The following is an 11,516-nucleotide window of genomic DNA, read 5'->3' as shown; positions in this document are numbered from 1 at the left end:
CCCTAAACAAAGGGGCCAACGATGACTCAAACACCGATCATCAAATACTTCTATTCCATTTTCCATACCCTTCTGCTGACAAGAAAATATAGGTAGTATTCATTTAAAAAGTGGTGGGATCTTCCCGTTTTTGTGTTTTCATTGAGATATTTTCATAACTCTCAGTAGACTTGGAAACTCCAGTCCACTGGAGGGATACAAGTGCGTGGGTAATTTTAGAGATGTTTTTATATTTGTCTTTGCTTCTATTCGATTTGGGTGGCCATTTCCCATGTCCCATTCTACTGCTGAGGCCTTATAGGATTACAATCTTCACTGCCCAGTGTGCCCACATACCCAAACACACCAAACACACACACACACACATAGATAGAGGGAGAGAGAGAGAGAGAGAGAGAGAGAGAGAAAGAGAAAGAGAGACACAAACACCCACTCACACACACACACATCAGCATTTTCACCAGGTTTCACCAGGCTTTGTAGGTTATCTTTACCCTGGTATTTAGGTCACTGTGAAAACGTCACCAAAATAGAAATGACACCGGTGACTATCATGAGCATAACTGGCTGTAGATCTTGTGTCTTTGTGGCTCGTGTGTGCTTCCTGTGATTCTCTGTTCGTGAGTACAGAGGAAGTGTCCAGACGAAGACACTCTCGCTGACCTCAGACACGACGGGGAAAACACCATGGATGAAAAGGTGCCCCCCCCTCCTCAGAGGAGAGTGAGTGAGTGAGTGACTGAATATGCATCAGTGATGTCAGTATATCAGCAAAGAACTATGTGTGTGTGTGTGTGTGTGTGTGTGTGTGTTTGTGTGTGTGTGTGTATGGGGGGGGGGGGGGGGGGTATGTGCGTGCGCGCTTACATATAGGCAACATCTACAGAGGTAGAGAAATGAAAAACTGGGTGTCACTTTTCAAACTGACTTTCATGCAAGTAAAATAAATAAATAAATAAAATAGATTAAAAAAATAAATAAAAAATTAAATAAATAAAATGGAACAAGCAGCGGCAGCAACCCCCGGTATATCATCTCTCAAGACAGGGGAACAACAACAACATAAAGAAAACATGACGACAAATCTCTTCCTCTTATCTGTGTCAGACAACAGACTCTGTCTGAAAATAACATCACAGGCCTTGAGGAGCGGGGTGGGAGGGCCAGGAGACTTCCTCTGAGTGAGAGAGGGGAACGAGCGTGAGGGCGCGGTGCCTGATAAGACTGGCACAGGCTGGAGGAGATAGAGGAGGACACCAGAGAGACCCTCAGCAAGGGGGAGAGAGAGAGAGAGGGGAAGAGAGAGGGGTTTTAGAGAGAGAGAGGGGGGAGAGAGGGGGGGTGGAGAGGGGAAGAGAGAGGGATAGAGAGAGAGAGAAAGGGAGAGAGAGAAAGGAAAGGAGAGATGGAGAGAGAGGGAGAGTGGAAGAGAGATAGAGGAAGTGAGAGGGAGAGGGGGAGACTGAGGAGGCGAGTCTAGGGACACTGCTAGTGATTATCAGTAAAAAGCAGTGGTGAGGGTTTCTAGGGTAAGCATACATGTGTGAGACGGAGAAGCATTGTGTGTGTGTGTGTGTGTGTGCGTATATATGATAGAAAGAGATAGAAAGAAAGAAGTAGAGAGAGAGACAGACAGACAGAGAGACAGACAGACTGTTAAACAATAGCATTGTGAAAGTTATTATGATGTCATGAAGGCCCTATCCACATATACACACACACACACACACACACACACACACGCACACACACACACACACACACACACACACACACACGCACACACACACACACACACACACACACACACACACACAAACAAACTGTGTCATAAGCACATCTCATTAAAAGACAGCAGTTTCTGCAGCTGACTTAATACGTATCTAACAATCTTAAAGCAAACCAGATGCAATAGACAAACCACAAAAGTTCCCTGGGGGAAAGAATGTATAGTTCCCCCTGACCATGAAGGAGACCAGAGAGATATTTCCGTCTCGGAGTTTCAGACAATGCATCAGCTGTGTGTGTCTGTGCCCTTATCTTACCATACAAACACCGACCGGCATGACACTTAAATCGGACAAGAATTGTTTAAATAGGATGAAAGAAAGGCAGAAAGAAAACAAGAGATTAAGTGAGAGAGGTAGAGAGAAAAAGAGTGAAGAAACACAACACAATTGTTTGAGTCCAAATTATTTTTGGCCAAAACTACAGCACATTGGTGAACTGAGAATTTTACTTTTATTCCAATCCAAAAAAGAAAGACTAATAAAGTCAGAGTTCACTTCTCTGAACACGGTTATAAACCGTATGAAGCATTAGGTGAGAACTCCGGGGAAATTGCAGAAATATCCGGCAGACATGTCACCCCAAAGACTCCAAGGAGATCTTAACAAGCCTCTCTGACGTTTAGCCATTAGCGGCTAATCCCACCCACAGGACAAGGACTTGTAAAGGGCTCACAGGGCTTAACTGATGTTTGAGTTAAGATGGCGTTGCCGTTAGCGAGGGGAGTGGGGTGTGAACATGTCTTTTGGTGTCACTGCGGAAGTGTCTTTAACACACTTATCTCTTAAACAATGAATGTTAAAGGTACCGTTCTTAGTTCCATTGAAAGTTGTTTCGCATTCACAGAGCCAGAGAAAAACTCTGTATGAACAACAGACTGGCAGATGATTTAAAATATACTGAATCTGACAAAAAAAGTACTGGATTATAATCGTGGACTACTCCATTAATGTTGAAGCAACACGCTGTTTGTTGTCTCTTTAGAGTTTAAAACAGATTCTGAGTCAGTGAGCAGCTATGGTTGACAGCTAAGAGAGGGAGCTAATAAAGAAGGGTAAGAGATGTACAAGACTCATCTCATAAACTCAAATATTATTCAAGTGTACACACAGAGGTATTTAGCAGGTCACTGTTGAGGCATTTACTGTAACATTAGGTTACATACCACCGAGGTTGTTTGTGCCAAGCTGTACTTGGGAAGAAACTCTCATTTGAAATCCAAACAATGGTCAGGATAATCTGAGGTCAAGCATGTAAAACTCATTCAAATGAGCTTTAAACTCATACATGACACACCGTCCTCCTATTTTTTATTCATTTATTTATTTTAACTTGGATGAAGACACAAGTCAAATAAACATGTTTTTTTTTTGTTTTTGTTTTTCTGGAATGCTCTCCACAGATGGGTTGAGGTGAGCCTGTGAACCTTGTGTTGCTTTAGCTGAGGGGCTTAAACATACTACTGCACTAGTGACAACTACCCCACCCAGGGCAACTCTCCCTTCTCTCCTTTTAGCCTGTTTTTTTCCCCTTTCCATTGAAGCAGTGGAACTTCAGACCTGAAATTTAAGTCCTGTAATTAAACTCCGCCATTGATCTATGCTGAACTCACCCAAAATAGCTTCCCTCGCTCTCTCACTCCCGCACTCAACCTCTTTGAAACTCTCTATCTCTCTCTCACATACACACACACACACACACAAACGTACACAGAGGACCATAACCACAGGATATTAGTATCTCACTCTCTCATTAGTAAATTGAATTCAAATGTCAAATCAGCAGACTATGTTGTAAGTGAGATCTACCGCATGTACATATGCATTTGTAAGTCTTACAATCTATTGTATGATATTTACTAAACTAAATTTAGATCAATTTAGTTTGAGGCCTTTGATTTATTTGTGGTTTGTGGTTCATACTACACCTTACAAAATGTTCATTGAAAATCAATACATTATTCAACATAGTTTCATGAGAGAGAGAGAGAGAGATAGAAAGAAAGAGAGAGAGGGAGAGAGTGAAGGGTACGAATATGTGTGTTTTTCCCCCTTTTTTCTCTTAGCCTGCTATGGGAGTTCTGATAAATTATTGACTTTGAAGCCTCTCTTGCCTTGCTATACTAAGCCATCCAGACAAACTATGAATGCACAAAGGCCTACAGAGAACTGACAAAAGCAAGTGCAACAGCTTAGCCGAGAGGATATACAGTGTATACTCGCTCTGAGGCAAGGGTGTTTGCACAGACTAGTATGTCTTATATTTACAAATGAAGTGGCTGTAAGTGGTTTTCTAACCAGGTATCTGGAGATTCTGTGGCAGATTAGCCCAAGACTTGGCCTGGAGGCCTGCAAAACTACATGCTTGTTTACTAACAAGCATACCTGGCACATTTAGGCACGGGATATCTCCTGAAACTGTTCTTAACTGTATTGTAACCAATACATCCTGAAACCAAATACTGTAAGCCACAAACTGAAACTGGACTGATGGCATCTAGTGTGTTATCATGTCATCAACCTGGTGGTTTGCTAGCCAAGTAGCTGTAGTTTCTGGGACAGATTTGCTCAGGGTCGATTGTGGATGCAATACCTGACTCAGATCATCCACCTGAAGTGTCTACCATTCTGGTTGGTTGCTTTAAGAGCAGCGTTTTGTCCTGTAGTTTCTTAAGTAGATCAATTCCACAGTTCTGTTGGCTCAACATGAGGAAGATGCTAACATGAATATCCAGAGGACGCACATGCGTTGAAAAAGTACAGTATATTATCTGTACTGTTCTATAAGCTACTTTGTGTATACATTCAATGTAACGTCAATGTAATCACACCTTATCAGGCCGTAGCAATGTGCACCTAGTTAGTCTCATGATGCTTCATGTCACAGTGACGAGTTGATTACCATCCATTCAACCGTAAGGGTCAGAGCAAAGGGGGGAAAGGTGGAGACACAGAGGGCTGTCTCTGTTGTGGCTGACAACTAATGGAGAAGCAACATGATGGATGGATGGATGGATGGATGGATGGATGGATGGACAACAGATGGATAAGACAAATTTCATGGATGAGACATCAGCTTGCATTTCTAGCAAAGTGTTCCTAATAAAGAAAGGACGCAAAAAAAAAGAATGTGTGGCGAATCTGCCCGACACAAAACATATCTTTTTAAATCCTTTTTGAAAAGCTTCCCCCTTGTTTGTTTGTTGATTTTCCTAGTTTAGAGTCTCCCGGGCAACCATTTAAACATGCACATAATTTTCAGGGGGGTTGGCGATTACTATCCAGAGGAACTCCCAAAGAGACTGACTGGTTTAAGAGTACAAACACCCTGATGGGAAGAAGTACTGATTGAAGTAACAGTCTGCAGCTATCGTGTTTTCTTTCTATCCCTCGGTTTGTGTTTGCTATACTTCAGAAGCCCTGAATGTTTTGAATGTGAACACACTGTTCTCTAAGCAGGAGTAACCTTGTGCTAAATACCCTCCTGTTGTAAAGTATATTACAAAATACATTCTCTTGCCCCACACGCTTGCATTTGTGGTTTCCCTAATCTTCAGACAAAGGCCGAATGGGAACACAATTAATCTTGACTATCTGTTGCGGTGTGTGTGTGTGTGTGTGTGTGTGTGTGTGTGTGTGTGTGTGTGGGTTAGCTTGTGTGACACACCCAGCTGGTTAAAGGAGAGGGTGAAAAGGGTGTTTGCGTGTTAAGGACAGGACTCCCGGGAGGGGAGAAGGGGCAGGTGGGTAAGACACAGCCTTGGGGCTGCCCCTTGTTGTATCACCGTCACAGGAGGTGGGGGAGGGGTCCTACCTTTCCCACGATGCTCTCTCTCTCTCTCTCTCTCCCTCTCTCTTTCCCTCTACTAACCTATCAATAGGCATTGTTACCCGGTCAAAACAATTGAGCAAAATGGCTGAACGACTTTGCTGGCATATCAACACTAGTCCCTACTCCCCAGCTAAAACTAATAAAACAAATTGCTAACGCAAATACACAACTTTCAAAGCAAGTGTCATCCTCTCTTTCCCTCTCTACCCCTACTAACATGCACTGTTGACCAGAATAATCCAGAATAACCCAGTTGCCTGGCCTCCCTGAACTCCACAGCTAGTTTTAGGAAGGTCAAGAGGGAGAAGGTTTATGACTTTAGTCCTAATACTTTATGTTGTTGCATCTGCAGTTCTGACCACAGCCAGTTTGGACAACTAAATGCAAATCAACTGTACTAATGCAAATCCTGTACTGCCCTGAAATGAGGAGAAAGTCAAATATAGAGAGATTTGAAAAGGTGGGTGAAGATGGAGGATATGTGCTGAAGTCGTGTCAGCATGATGTTGCTGCTCGTGGCTGTTTGCGAGGGCAACCTAAGAGGCCCTGTGAGAGTCCCTCTGTGGGTCAACAATCTCAGGAGTCTTTCAAATGGGCTGACACACTCCAGCTGGTGATGGCGTGGTGTGTCCACCCAAGCCCCTTCCGATTTCACACACACACACACACACACACACACACGTACACACGTACACACGTGCACACACACACATATACACAAACTTTTTCGTCACCCACAGGCTGTCTGTCTTTCTGAGTGGAAGGGTGAACGGGTGTTGCTAACGCGCCCTGTCCACCCACGCGCTTAAGCTGAACAAGAAGACCCGAGAGAGCCCTGTGAAATAATCCACCAACAAAACTACATCTACAGCGAGGTCTGACTCACAACAAACTTTCAAAGCAAAGCTAAGGCAGAAGCAGACATTTTCAAGACAAGAGAATTTGTAATATTCCAAAAGAAAGCAAGATCTCAGGCAGGCAGACACCTTTTCACTCTAGGAAACACAGCTCTAGAGCATTCTTTATCTTATGATTATCTAGGCCTGAAACTCAGTGCCTCAGGAAGCTTTGACCTTGCAGTGAATGTCCTAAAAGATAACGCTCGTAGAGCTCTCTATGCCATCAAAAGAAATTTCCATAAAATACAAATCCCAATTAAAATCTGGTGCAAAATATTCAACAGTGTAATAATGCCAATTGCATTATATGGATGCGAGGTATGGGGTCCACTCAGCAAGCTAGACTACACTAGATGGGACAAACATCCCACTGAATCCCTACATACAGAATTTATTAGAAACATTCTTAGAGTCCAAAGGAAAACACCAACAAATGCATGCAGGGCAGAATTAGGCAGATTCCCATTGGCATTACATATACAAAAAAGATCTTTACAATTCTGGATCCACCTAAATTCTAGTGACGAGAACACCATACAGTTTCAAGCATACAAAACCCAAGAGGTCAGCCCTAAAACCAGTCCCCTTTGCCAGTTGGTTCTGAAGTTAACTAATACTCTAACCCATCGATCTCAGACCAGCACTGCTTCTCAAAATCAGATCAAAGTAAAACAAATTATGAAAAGTAAGAATAAATATCTGGAACACTGGGATGATCAAACAAAATCACAATCCAAATTAGAATGTTACTTGTCACTAAAACGAGATTATGAATTGGCAGAGTACCTCTCCACCGTCAGAGATACAAAGCAGAGACAGATTCTTACCAAGTACAGGCTAAGTGACCACAGCCTTGCCATAGAGAAAGGCCGATACAAAAAATCATGGCTTCCCAAAGAGCAACGGCTCTGTGGTCACTGTACGACAGGTGAGGTTGAAACAGAGATGCACTTTCTCCTATACTGTCCAAAGTTTGAACAGATTAGAAAAATATATTTTTTACAATTCTCAAATAAAATTCCAAATTTTAGCTCCCTTAAAGACTGTGATAAATTGGCCCACCTGCTAGGAGAAGGACTGACTGCTCCACTGGCTGCAAAATACGTTACAGCTTGCCACGACATGAGGGACAGTGAGTCGGACACTTTGCCACAATGCCCGACCTAATGTCTGTAATCCAATGTATTATATGTGTATGCTGCCCGTGTGTGTGTGTGTGTGTGTGTGTGTGTGTGTGTGTGTGTGTGTGTGTGATCACATGCATATGTGTGTGTGTGTGTGTGTGTGTGTGTGTGTGTGTGTGTGTGTGTGTGTGTGTGTGTGTGTGTGTGTGTGTGTGTGGAAAAAGAGAGAGAAAGTGAGGGTATACACACAATTTTTCATGTTACTGTTTCCCTTAATGCTGTCAATGTTCTAATTGTTAAGCTGTTTTAATTGTGCTTTGGCAACACTGTACTTACTTACAGCCATGCTAATAAAGCAACCTTGAATTGAATTGAATTTCTCTCTCTCTCTCTGAAAATCTGAGACAGTGTTTGAAGTGATGTGAGGATACTTGAGAAAAGCATCATGTTGCTTGCTATCTAACATCTTAAGCAAGAGACGTGACTGGCATTGAGCAACAGGGACTGTAAGTGAGGCTACCACTAAAACATGAAATCATTAAGATCACCTCACACTTAGCCCAGAGTGGAAATATCTGTGGCAGGACCGAACAGGACACACGTGCATGCAGACACAGAGAGAGAGAGAGAGAACAAGAGAGCAGGCATGTTTAAGTGCTTATGACCTCAGGGAACTATCTGAAAATCTGTACGGCTCTTTACATATACACACGCACACGCACCCACGCACACACACACACACACACACAGTCACTCACACAAACATACACACACTCCTCTGAATGAACAAGTGCAGATAACTAAACCAATTTAACAAAAAACAGAATGCTGCTCCAAAAGACTACAGGCTACTGCAACCACAAATATGTCCACGGATGCTGTTTTGTTTTCACACTATAGATTCTGCTTTAGACTCCCTGTAATTTTTAGGCTTTAGAGAGCCCACGCTCCATGGAGTGGCACACAGGCAAACCACAGCGGATGCTGAGCAAAACATTCCTCAGCCGAGACCTCACAACGTTCCCAAGCATGATCCAAACTCCAAACACTCAGACAAGCAAGCACTGGATTCATATTTGAACAGGAAACTTGGAGTGATTGTAAAAGAGCACAGTCAACTCTCACACACTAATTCAGTGAAGCAGGCATATATACATACACACAGACAGAGACGGAGAGGAGAGAGAAGAGACTGGCAACTTACTCCAGATGAGTTCAGCATTAGAGTCGACTCCATGCGTAACCGCTTCGGTTTGTGTGTGGATGAGTGTGTGTGTGTGTGTCTCTGTGCGAGTGTGAGTGTGTTCAGCCCTCCTTTGCATGCCGGTTGTAAACAAACAGGTCCATTTGGGTTGCCGCTAGCTTTGTGGAGTCGGCAGGAAAGACCAGCAGAAATGACTGGAGAGGAATCCTGCCTGAGCTGCAGAGTTACTCTCCCTCTCTCTCTTTCTCTCTCTTCTCTCACTCTTTCTCTGTCACTCTGTCGGCTTCAGCTCTCCTCTCCCTCACAAACTCCCTCCTGCTCCCTCCCTCTTTCCCCTCCAAACCTCCCTCCCTCTTTCTTTGAACACTCTCTCTTCCTCTCTCTCTCCCTCCCTCTTTCCCTCCCTCCCTCTCTTTATTTTTTGCGTGTTTCCTCATTGCTTTACTGAAAGAAGACCTGGATGCCGTGGGCAAAAAAAAAACACAGTGTAGTGATGTCATGGTACCAGCTTCTGGGTTTGACCAAGAAATGACACTCACACACAGACACACACATACACACACACACACAAACACACAATGGCAGACAGAAAGATACACAAACACTAGTCCCCAGAAAAGCATACAGACACTTAAAGTGGAAATCTGAGACACGTGTCTTTTTCCGTCAGTGTGTCACCCTTACACACCCACAGCTGCCTTGTAGCTTTCGGCAAGCCGCGAAACTCACTTCTCCCGTTTAGCATTCCGGAGACGCGGGGTCAAGTTTTAATCGAGCACTCAGGGCTTCAGGCTACGAAATGATGTAAACGACACGTAAGGACAGAAATAGAGAGACAGAGCAAAGAGGTTTGCAGGGGATGGATTCTTCAGCGTACCTGAACAGCTTGTGAACTTGATGACAAAACTGTCACCACCTGTGTGAAGAGTGTGTCCATGAGAGGACCAGGCGGGGGGGACACATGCTACGTCACCGATTTTGATGAAACTTGGACAGTTTGAAGGGTCCACCTAAAAACTCAAAAAGCCAAAATAGTACAAAATTTGAAACAACCCAGGGGGAGTTAGGACCGCCTCCTTGTTTTAGGGCAAAAAACCTCAAAAAAGTCCCAAAATTGCATAAAATGTTGACATCCCTCCTGCTGTCAGATTTAAACACAGCTAAGTAACAATCCACGCCCCGTAAGGTCAGTCAGTGTCAGTCCAGGACTGCACATGTCCACTATGTCACATGGTTTTTGGCGAATACCCAAAAAATAGCAATATTCAGACCTGAATATCTCCGATGAGCAACCTCCTTTTTTCAAAATTCTTTCTGCACATGAAAGGGCCATCTGTGGACTTAATAAATCAAAAGAAAAATGCTCGGCCTTTTTATTATTTTTGTCGTTGTAACCGCCTGAATAGTGTGATCCAGCCAATGATTTCAAATACATATCTATTTCAATGATTGGTTGAAACATAATGTTTAGGTCATTTATGGTGGACAAATGGAGATATATTATCATCAATCATGTCTACTGATCAAATCCAAGCTAGATTTAATGTCCTAAGTGCAATATATTCTTTAAGGTAGCTCAAAATTACATCATGGTGACATACACCAGTATACCCCAGTGTTTCCCCTACAGTGTATTTAACAGCGGCGCAGCGCCGCCGCTGGATTTTCAGCGCCGCTGCAATATAATATCACGAGATTCACTTAACACACTGTAAAAGCACAACGGCCAACGTCATCTCGAAATTGTTTTCTGAAAGTCTTGAGTAAGTTAAGTGCATCAAATCCGCACTTAGCCTCTCATTATTCAGGACATATATGCGGCATGATGTGTCAGGTGATTACAAGCCCAAAGACAAGTCTGCAGCCCATATGGCTAGCCTACGTTCTGAACACGGTTACATTGTTTAGCTATCCGACTGATGGGGTCTTGCTCCGCCACAGTGTAGCCTATGGTGTCATCGTTCACTTGTAGGTTACACAATAAATAGCCTACTTATAGGCCTGGTGACAATAAAAAATGATATTAGTTATATTTCATCACGAAGCTGTTTGTATGCCGTGAATTCGCTTGTAGCCTATGCCATATGTTAAGCTTGAGCAATTCCTCTGATCCAAAGCCTGCTTTGACACATTGACACTAATGTGAAACATGCATCCTCCTCTCCTAGCCTACATACATAAAGGAAACCAATTCATGATTACCGAAATTAATTTAACATGGGGGGGAAAAAGTTTGTTGCGATTTAGCCTACTGTTGTGATGCGGTTCTTTCTGCTGATTGGATTTACGTCCGGTGTCGTCAACTCTGAGAACTCTTGCTCCGGCTGACAATTTTATCCAGAGAGCTGATTTCCCAAAGATGAGCCTCCATCAACATTCAACGACAAATTATTAAAACGTAAGTAATGCAATAGAGTAAGCCTAGACTTGTAACGTTAGCGTAGGGCTACATGTAATGTTTGCATGGGAAAGCTAGGCGAACACAGTCTAGGCCTGTTTAAACTTTCTGATAGTTAAAGGAAATATGAGCATATGTTGGCATATACGTATAGCCTAAATTCTGTCCACTTAGCTATAATAGGCTATCACAAACAGACCTTTTCTACGTTTGCGGCATTAGACATAGGAGCCTACATTCTCTTATCAGAAAGACGTGTTCTCATAACTTCA

At 43.1% G+C, this 11,516-nt stretch overlaps 1 protein-coding gene across 1 annotated transcript in view; it reads right to left on the bottom strand.

Moving 5' to 3' along the window:
• Positions 1 to 11,516, bottom strand: part of rgs12a (regulator of G protein signaling 12a) — a 63,202-nt gene that overhangs the window by 35,183 nt on the left and 16,503 nt on the right. The gene's annotated exons all lie outside the window — the stretch shown is intronic.

The sequence above is a fragment of the Alosa sapidissima genome, chromosome 18, assembly GCF_018492685.1.
Source record: "Alosa sapidissima isolate fAloSap1 chromosome 18, fAloSap1.pri, whole genome shotgun sequence".
Classification (NCBI taxonomy): domain Eukaryota; kingdom Metazoa; phylum Chordata; class Actinopteri; order Clupeiformes; family Clupeidae; genus Alosa; species Alosa sapidissima.
This window is presented reverse-complemented; position numbering and strand designations above follow the sequence as displayed.